The sequence below is a fragment of the Amia ocellicauda genome, chromosome 8 (genome assembly GCF_036373705.1).
Source record: "Amia ocellicauda isolate fAmiCal2 chromosome 8, fAmiCal2.hap1, whole genome shotgun sequence".
Lineage (NCBI taxonomy): Eukaryota > Metazoa > Chordata > Actinopteri > Amiiformes > Amiidae > Amia > Amia ocellicauda.
Genome location: NC_089857.1, coordinates 38175653 through 38187111, shown reverse-complemented (window position 1 = coordinate 38187111; position 11459 = coordinate 38175653).

Genomic DNA, 11459 nt, shown 5'->3' with positions numbered 1-11459 from the left:
ATGATTTCTTAGTATCTGCCAATATTGTCCTTCACTCGGTTGCATCCATTGTGAGGTAAAGGGAAACTGCTCAGATGACACTTCTCAGAGGTACACAGGAGGTTGTTATAATTGTATTTGTACAAGAACAAGAACACAATTCTCTCCAAGAAAAGCAGTCTTTCTCTGGCAGTTCTCTAGATGGCAGCAATATCCTGCACCTTTTTTTCAGATTTGTTTTGTAATGAAATGCAATGTGTTAAGATAGGAATTGAATAATTAATGCACTAGACTTCCATTACACTGATGCATAAACACTGTATAATTACTATGATTATTAGTTACAGTAATAAAACTCACAAAATAAGCACATTTCACAAAGCCCAATACAATAAGAGCAAGACAATATATTATGCAATACAATTCCAAAGATTCTAGTGCAAGATTCTATTAAAGGGAAGTTAAATCAAAACAGAAATGCATCAATCCAGAAATTAGATCAGTGGTACATGTAGTGGGGTCAAGACAGGCGGAATTACCAGTAGGAATACAGTTACAATTAAGTCCATTTAAAATGCAAGAATAAATATAGATATAACAAGGAGCTATAGTAATTTCACTCACTAGTATGTAAAAATGTTATATTGTCTAGAAGAGGAGGCCTCTGGTTTTACAGGTGCAGTCCGAACAGCTGTGTCTTGAACAGATCTTTAGTCTAACACAGCTCTGCCAATTCTTCCTGAGCTACATTAGAGGAATCCAAGCCTCCCTTGCTGACTTTTCTACACAGCTCCTCACCAAGGGTCTGGTAATCTCCTGCCTAGGCTGCTGCAGCTCCAGCCTGGCAGGTCTCCTGGCATCTGCCCCCTGCCCTGGCAGGCCTCTTCCTTACCTCTCTTGTCTCCTGTCTCTCTGAAGACTATCTGCATCAACTCCAACACCAGCCCTACATCTGTATGTGTTTGTGTGTGTGCATCACACCATCAAACTGTTTTTTCTGCTTGAAATTTTTAATTACACTATTAGCTTGAGTACACAGATGTTAGTAGTAAAGGTTTTCTTAAAAACATCCTCTGTACATCCTGCCTTTATATGATCAAGGTATAATGTATGCATTAAGCAGAATTCAGTCTTTCAGGTTTTGTAGAATAAATACCACAACATCACAACACTGTGCCTTTAAAAAAAGAGTGAATTAGCTGGAAAGGTCAGCAGACACTAGGTAATACATCAACACTCGTTGATTTATTTTCTGCATTAGCTTATCCCTTTGAGAAACATTATGTTTAATTAGTTTACAGCTGCTATGGATTATATCAACAAATCAAAAACATAAAATCTCTGATAAGATGGATATTGGAATACCAAGACGTTATTAACGATTTCCTTAAGTAAAACTGACTTCTATGTTTAGCATCTGTGCTGGGGATGCAACTAAAAGAAAAAGTGTCATTCACATGGGTATACTATTGTTTTGTTATTCTGACATTATAATTATAATTATTTACTCTCCTATGTAATTTCACCAAGAAATCCCAGCCAATAACACAAACCCTGTATTAAGCAACCTTCATGAGCATTTTAACACCAGAAAGGTTTGTTTTCAAGGTTTGTGGTTTTGTTTATACTGGGCTACAAATACTACATGGAAGTTCTAATGAATTAATTCCTGCTTTCTTTCATTGGATATAAATCAGATGTGAAGGTGGCCCCATATGTTTTGACTGTCGGTGTTTATGGATGTATAAGACATTTACTTGCATTTCCGTCCAAGTTCCTGGGGATTGTGTTTTCTGAAATCCAAATGATCTCTACAATTGTTGGATGGAGCAGACATAATGTACTGTGGGTGGTGGAATTTCTGTGATCACAAAGATTTGAACTGTTCAGATTAAAAGTCCTATTTTCAAGAATAATTACAACGTGAAATATCAGGCTGGGTAAAATCATTGTAGACTCAATTGTGTCCTTTTATAATTTTCTTATCAGAGATCTGGGGTACAGAACTTTATTGTGCTATACATCAATGTCTGCAAATAATCAAGGATTCTTTTCTGCAAGGACAGCAAATAAAAGTATCCTGGTTTTATTCATCTGTGAAATAACCTCTTCACTGCAGTTGAGGGCCAATTACAAATACTTTCAGAAAATTCATCATGTGATTTTAAGTAGCTGTACCATTGGAATTCAGTCCTCTCTCTCTCTTTCAGTGTATATATATATACAGAGAGAGAGAGAGAAAGAGAGAGGGAGAGGACTGTAAGAGCCTCGTATATAAGTTAATTTGATCTAATTGAACAACAATATAAATTAATAAATACCAGTAAAGCAACTTCAGACAGCAATACCACAAACATAGCATATTAGTCTGTACCGAAATCAGGGCCAATCTAGCCCAGCCTACAATGGACTAAAACAATGCAAAATGTAATGCAATCTTATATGAACATAGGGCCTGTGATGTTTGAAAGCTTTTCCCTGGGAGATGTATGCTCAGCAGGGGGTACATACTGTAATCAGTAATGTCAAAGTAGTACATATTTATAAAGCATAAACAAGGACAATAACTGTTAGTAGAAATGGTCATGTTTAACTTGTGCTGATGGGCAGATTCATGACTTTAAATAATCCATTATGTAAGAGCCTTATCCCAATAATTGTCGGTTGCTCCTGGTGTGTAGTGGCTCCAGACATCTGGCTTTCAGAGATATTTGTTGTAAATTCTGTTGACCAGTCATCAAGGCATTTGTGCAGTCTCAGTCTGATTAGATCCCCTCTAGAGCAATGCTCATTCAAGGTTTGCTTGCCCTGCCATTGAGTATAAGTATATATGAATAAGATAGAATAATGTACTTAATGGTGATTTACTCTGAACTAAATAATAGTTCTCTCTGTCTAGCCATAAATTAACGATTCTTGTGTGTGTCAGCAAATTGAAACACTGATCACATGAAATTATGTTAGTATGGAGTATTTATGAACCCTGTCTATAAGATATGGTCACTAGATTAAAAATGTAAACCACAGATAAAGCTGATTGATTTCCCCCCCCCCCATCAGTGGTAAATAAGATCTGAGTTGTGCTTGCCAGAGCCTGCTGGGATCATATTTTACAGTATATAGGAAGCAATTGGTGTCATCTTCAAAATTTATAATTATTGATCTTTGGAAGATACATTCATTCGGTTAAGAGAGTAAATTGCAAGCTCTCAGAATGTGAAACCATAAAACTGATAGCACTCACCCGTAGTGTGTACAAATGGCACTGCTTAATTGAGTGATATCCCTACAGTTCCCTATGTTATATTTGCATTGGATATTTGTTTTGTTTAAGTAATCACCCCTCATTTAAAACTACTTACAAATTAAAATGCAAATATGAATAGCTGTACACTAGTCAGTGGCAGTAGGCTATAGGATATAGGATACTGTATACCATACACTTAAGTCCAAATGCCTAATAGCTAGAACTCCAAAACTAGTCACCACAATGATTTGAACCTATACCCCCTTTCCAACACTAATTGCATTTAGTTTATTCTGCAGAAACACAATAATAGCACTAATGGAAGCCAAAGTTAATCTATCACATTCCCCAGCCCAGCATAAACTTGTAATGATATTTAACCTCAACTTAAGCTTTCATTATTATGAGAATAATAAGATTAATATATTTTTTCAGTCAAATGTATCTTGAGCATTCCTATTTGTATAATTAGATGTTATATTGTAAAGGCAAGTATAAAATTATCAAAAAAAAAAAAAAAAAATGTGTTCTGCCAAATCAGCATGCTAGTTTAATAGTCATAATAAAAGAAACACTGGAAAACAATTTCTCTAAAATAAGGGTCTGATTCGTATAAAACAGGATCTCATAAGATATGTCTGGTGCAAACTCAGTAACATAATTGGAAGAGGGACCCAGACTTTAATTATCTCAGCACTGCGGTGCATTTTCAGGGTATTTATCCTGTAGTTTACGTGATTCTTGAAATCATTAAATTAATTCCCTGTTCTTGTCTTACTCTTGCCTTACGCATTAGCTGATATTAAACCTGATATGCATACACAGAAAGCAGCAGCTTTCAAGAGCACTTTGTGAACAAAATAAAGAAGTAATGCAACATGAGTAACATTTTGGAACAGGAAGCATACAGAGATACTGGAGGTATTATGAGGTGTGCATCTCACATTCTATACTAAACTAGTCAGCTCAGGCAACATTGCCTGAGTAACAACCTCAGACGAAAGGTTGCATCATTACTCTCACCCTCTAACTCTGACACACACACAGCAAGGCTGTCGGGGGCTGTAAATCTTCAAAGCATCACCAACGCAGCAGCAAACAATCGACAGAGTGGGAACTCACAGATGGGTTCTATCAGAAGTGTGTTCTAATTGTAGCCTCTTCTATGGAGCTGCTGTGTGGTCTGCAGCACACATTCTTCTCAGCAAATGATGCTGTTCCTAACCTGTTTTGCCTTGCACTTCATATTAACAGACATATTTCAGGATCCTGGAGTGTGCACTTCCGCCAACTGTTGCCCTTTACTGATGATATCTTTCCCTCGGACTTGAGTGCTGATATCACCTTAGACACCATAGCTCGTGAAACATCAGTAAGTTGAGCATGGTTACTGAAGCTCCTGCCAAATGTGCCCCAACAATCACCTCTCTTCCAAAGTTACTGAGGTCTCTATTTTAGGAACAGGAACACATGTAATTGGCATATTCGTAATACTTTGCAGATACGTATCATTTAGATCACAGTGACATATTCAGACCTATCAAATGTATAAAACTGTGGTATTTTCTAACATTTTCAGAACTAAAGGGCTAATTGCATAGGCTTATAAGAGGCATAAGTGTTTCTGCAGAGCTAATGGACAGGCTGCTAAAAGGGCAGTGAAGGCCTACACTCGTGAAACTGGGGTTGTGTTATATCCGCTTTGCTGGTCCACGAATTTCAGGTCAGCTTTAATCAAAACAAGTTGTAATCTGATACGAGATACGTAATCTCAATAATGGACAAAGTCCTGACACTGAGAAATGTCAGGAGCAAATTATGTTGGTTAATGTTCCACAACATTGGCAATAGTGGGGCTTAAAAGCATATGAAACTGTTATTATCTGCAGTCAATCGATGGAAAAATACTGCACACCATTTTTCAGTGTAGCATATTTATGGAGAATGCTTTGTGTTACCTGCAACACAGAAGTCAGTATTATTCATTCATTGGATAACAAATAGGTATTTTGTTGTGCCAACACCTTTGGGAATAACAAATGCATATATATACAGAACTGTGCAATGTGACTTTGATCATCTGCATGTATTTTGTGTACATATTATTATGTACAGCGGGTGTGTGATTGTTCTAACTTGGGCAACTTGCTGATATTTATGTCAGTCTGGAAACAAATTCCCCACATTTTCATTTCAGATTTAAATCTATTGGAGACCAACTGAATTGTTGGCAGTTTCTAACAGGTCACAGAGGAAGGACTGCCTATCATATGGCACAATATTATTATACAGTCACTTTTTATAATGTGCTGATTGACAATTAAAAGAAATTCAAGGGAAATTTAAAAATTGTAGGCTGTAGAGAGACAGTCATCTTAAATGCTCATAGGGGGAATTTAAGGAGCATTACAAAGCTTGTTGCTTTTTGTTTATTCTTTAAGTTTTCTATTGATTACTACATTTTAATCAGATAAAAAATACATTTTAAAACATACTTAATTTGATCATGACAAAACACAAAGTAAATAAATATGTAAAAAATGATACAAATCTGGTTATGTATACCTATTTCTGAACTATCAAACACTAATGGCAATATTGTTGCAGGCCATCCCCATGCATTTTCCTTTATGCAACATGAATGGCTTACTGCCTACATCAGCCATATAGACTATTGTCAGCATGGCCTTTTAATCCCAGTAGGCTTTAGACTGTTTGTATTTCTTAATGCTCCCCTGAATGAATATTATAAATGGATCTCATTCAACATTGTGAAGTCTATAACAGAAGCACAGCTGAGTGTCAGTCTCTCCTTAAAATAGATTTATTTGCGTAATGGCTGGCAGTAAAGAGGACTTTATAATAAGACTCGAGTGCCTCTATACGTAAAAAAGGTGTTTTGAATGAAAAAATGTTTCGCCTGGAAGAGAAGGCAATATCTTTATCTAAATTAAGTTGTTCAAGTTAGTGCGCACAATGTTATCTTTAAAGAAAAATGAATAAATACATCTATCATAAAGACATCTTTCACAGAATCTCATGATCTGATTTGCAGATGTTCTAATCATTGATGGTTGAAGGGTTGAGAATAGATGTGCAAGTGTTGAGCAGTACAGTTTTAAACAACGGCAATGTGGGGTATGGTGAATATCAAGTTTTACAGTGTTAATTAAAACAATGATCTTGAAATAGAGCTGTAATATGCATTTATTTATGTGGCTAAGATGGGTAGCCAGTGTATTTGTAATGAATACATTAATCTAAGAAAGCTGGATTAAATTAACTGAATAGTTTAGTATCTAATTTATTTCCCTAAGGAAAATCATTTTTATGGGAGACCATTACTCTTTGAATAATCTTTATTCTGGATTCCTGACTTTTAGAGGCCTGTAAAAGTATTGGAATATATTTTCTTGGGGAAACAATGTTCACATGTTATCTATTGAATAATACAGGGTGTCCCATAAGTCTGGAATCATAGAGAAAAAATATTAATTCATATTTAACCATTACTCCTGACATCATTCTCCATGTGCTTGCTGACTGGCTATCTCGTCTGGAATTGTGTATCAGGAACAATGGACACATTGAGCATGTTCTATGAATAAGGCATTTGTATTGCCATTTTTATCATTTGTTTTGATTCCAGACTTATGGGACACCCTGTAGTGGGTTGTTGGAGTTCGATTTTTCGCTGATTTGGGGATAAATGAGGCATATATTAAAAGCATATATTGAAAAAAAAAAAATTAATAATCTCAGTGAGGTAAGATTTTGCATGCTAAATGCTGAATATTCATTACATATTTGTTTACAGTCCCAGTGATCTATTAAGCTAATGATTAAAAGCTCCTGAATATCACTAGCCTCCAACTATGTTTCTCAGTCACCCACACTTGTTTACATTCACATTATTGTGCAGGATTAAGGTGTTTGTTTAGAATTATTCTCATTACCTATTTAAACAATGGATTTTTGCAGCTAAATCAAGGCATCCAAAAATGTTCTACCCTTCGATTAACTATACTTTTTTGTATGGGAAATACCTAGCAATAAACCAAAGTTACATTTCACAATTCCAGATCAAAATACAATACATATGAATTAAGTATTTTTCCACATACAAGTATTCCTTTAATTTAAATGCAATTACATTTTAAATACTTTTTCAAAGAATACATCTTTCCATACTCCTTTGTGTCGTCCGCAGTTTCTGTATTATTTTTGCATTTAATGACCAGGTTTCACAGCCATAAGTGAGCACTGGGAGTATGCATTGATCAAATACTTTTCTCTTCAGGCAAGTTGGTAGATTTCCTTTCAACAGCATGTTGTTTGTTCCAAATGCACACCATCTTATTTTTTAACTTCTTTTGATTTCGTCCATTATATATCTGCTCTGATTTATTGTCCAAGGTAGACATGAGTTTTGACTTCTTCTGTTGATCTACTTCAATTTTCTTAGATTTAACAAAGCTATTAAACATGACTTTTGTTTTACTCAGGTTCATTTTAAATCCAGTTTTCTTGCTTGCATCTGAGAGTTCTTGAAATTGAAGCTTCAGGTCTTCAGGTGTTTCTCCAAATATGATGATGCCATCGACAAATCATGTTGTTCAAATTAGCTCCTTTTTCTTGATTCCATTTTTTATTTTCCATCCCAGTCCAAATTCTAAAAAACTTCTTCCTGTTGCCATGCAGAGTTTGGGAGAGATTGTGTCTCCTTGACATACTCCTTCTTAATCTTAATCTTGTTAGTGTCTTGGTGGAGTTGCATTGTTGATGTAGCATTGTCAAATATAATTTAATTTAATAAGAGTTATATAGGTTTCCTCAATGTGTTGTTTTCTTAGTAGTCAACAAAGCCCAAGCACAGAGGAAGCTCATGTGCTCTACAATCTTTCAAATACTTCTCATACACCTATATATGATCCATTGTGTTAGGTCCACTCTGAATCCTGCTTGTTCTGTTGTTTGGGTGAAGTCCAGGGTGCCTTGAAGGTGATGTGTTAATATATTTGTAAATACTTTGTATAAGATGAGAAATAGATCTTCCTTGTCTACTTGCTTTTGAAGGAGAATGAAAGTTGCATTGTTCCAATTATCTCCTATTTGTTTATTTCTGAGACACTTTGTAATTTTTTTTCACAATCTTCTCCATTTAATCTCCAGCTCTTTTAGGATCTCCAGGTGCTTTTCCATTTTTCATCTTCTTCGTGGCATAGCCTACTTCTGAAATCGCATCTGATACTTCACTTCACTGTTCATTGAGACCTCTTCTTCTTCTTTACTGCTGTCATCACTATGATATAGGTTTTACTCTTTAATTTTATTCTCTTGAAAAAAGTGATATTTCACCCTCCACATCCAGTTACTAGTTACTTTCAATATCAATTAATATTAGCTTAACAACATCAGCACACGATAATGGCATTTAAACCACAACATCTACAAACCTACAAGGCTGTAGTGGTGATGAAACCAGAAAGGTTTATGAAAGACTGGCAACCATTATTGACTTGATAAAGTGCATTCTTAGTTTAATTGATCAAGATCCAGAATGAACTCACCAAGGAATAAAATGACTTCAAAATGGAAGAGTAACACTCAGATCACATCTATTCAGAAAAAAGAGAGCAATGACAAAGTGCACCAGAAGCAAAGTAATGGAACATTCCCATCTGAAAATTAAATTCAATGTCAACTATACATATATATATATAAAATAAAATGACTTCTGCCTGAATAATATTTGTATGTAACAAGATGATTCTCTAAATGCATTTAACTTCTCTCGACCTTCATACAGCATTCAGCACAAGGCATATGAGGGGCAATGAACTTTAATCAAGCTTACAGTCTCCCATCTGGATTAGAAAATCTATGGCTATACTGAAACCAATAGAAACACCAAATAGGTGTAACACAGGGATCATGAAACTAGCCACTAGAGTTAAAAACCTGCAGCTCTACTAACGATTATCTTTTGGCATACAAAAATGCCCTAAGCAGTGCTCTGTGGGCAGCAGATGATGATCTATGCCTGGAATTATATTAATAACTAAGGTGAAAAAATATCTTACTTTGTCAGTCTTGAGAATTTCAAAGACTACACATCAGCTGTCAGAGAGGAAAGTATGTCTTCAGAGGTTTAATGTGCCTTTATTTGCTGTTGTCACTAGAACCTGTATTCAATGACTTAGATTTTAATTTTCAGAAAAAGAAACAAAAAACGCTTACTACAGTTTTTCTTTCCATTTTGTCCCTTTCTTTCTTTTTTGTTCTGTGGCTTTGATTTTAATGTTGTGAGACAGTGAATTTAGTGAATTCATCCATTTTATTTATTTATTTATTTATTTATTTATTTATTTTGCTTCATGCATGCCTTCACGACCATCTTCAGGTTTGCAGGACAAATTTCATGAATAATGTAGCTTTTCATATTCATCATCAAATTAAACTGATTTTAGCTAACAGAGAAAAATATACAGCAAACTTGATTGAACTTATTATTTGGATAAGAAGTAAAATCTGATAACTGAAGTGTCTGTCAAAAATTGCCCTCCAAAACTGAATTAATAAAATCCAAATTGAGAGAAAACAATACCTTTTTCTAACTTTTAAATATATGATTCCTTAAAACACAATGAAGTCTAATCACAGAGAAGAGATCCCCCCTGGTCTGTTCATTGACTCACTCTGTTGCTCAAGGATTTGAATATATTCATGCATTCTTCTAAAACAAATATAGGACTGGTATTCATATCTTCAGACAGGATAATAGAGAATGCAAAAATATGCCATTTCGATCTGTTAGTACCTGGAAGTCTGTGCCATGTAATCTTTTTTGACAGGTTATCACTGAAGAATAAATGAAGAATGCAGACATGGGGATTCAATTGCACAACTATCTGTGTGATATGTTCTGAATTTATGAAGATTTGATTTAAATTATTTAACATGGTTTAATCTATTTCTGTTGATTAAATATGCATTTGGTTCTGACACCACCATGATGATGGACTTAATATAAATCACAATTTACCATGACTTTTTTAATAACTTGCCATCAATTTTAACAGCTCTGTAAGACGGAGAGAGAGAAAAAAAAACATTTTAAGAAAACTCAAAACTATGCTAATGCATTTTGTTCTGGAGATACAGTAGCTAAGACAGTGTATGGTTATCAGATGATCATGGGTCAGCTTTGAAAAGTAAAATAGAGAACATAGTTATGTCTGCTTATGTTAGACAGAGAAATCATACTTATCTGAAAGTGGATTGTGAGTTCCTTAATGTGTCTAGCTCCTCAAAAGTATAAAGGCCAAATATGTGTCTGCATCAAGCAAAGAAAATATGGACTATGCAAGGGAACATAATATGCAAACACAACTCCAAATTGTTAGGTAGTACACAGGGATTCCATTTAAAGTCAAATTATTTGACCTTGTCTTGTAATACTGCAGTGAGTCTTTGAAAAAGATACATGTTCTGTCATGAGATAAAGCCAGTGAGTGAAGGAAGCATTTGTCCTATTTTTCCAGTACACTAATACTTATCTACAGCTAGTGTGAGGGAAAGAAGCATAAACTGAACATGTTTGATAGATGACTCAAGGCATGAACTACCACCAATTAAGCAAAAAGCTGCAGAGACATGGAGGCAATAGACCTAGATCACAGATAATCTGTCTAGCAGGATTGGTGGGCAAAACTGGGAATCACAAACTTGGTGATTTGTTACTTTGTATTTGCAATATTGGCAGATATTAGTTTGTGATATGCTCATTGTAAATCACACATTTCCTGAGTCGTGTAGTCTTTGGAGCTCATTATATTGAATTGCTAACTGTACTTATCAACAGATTCCTAATATGTCTGCCTTACGGGTCACAAATCTCTCCATCCAAGGTGAACCATAGTTCACATATATGTGCAATGATGTTGTCAGTTTCAATGGTTTATCAACATTTCAACCAAACTGAAGAATAATACACCTGCTTACAGCCAGAATATTAATTTTGTACACTGGGGTCTCTGTTGAATGGAGAAGCGGTCCCCAATGCAGAAAAATATGCTGCAGGTTTGAACATGGCTCAGAATTCTTTCCATTGTCTGGGCATAAAAACATGTGTGCAATAATTAATGTGTAAATAATAACAATGTATTGGATTTACCAGTATTTTATTAAGCAAAAGCATACAAAAGAAAATAAAACAAGGGGCCGGATTACA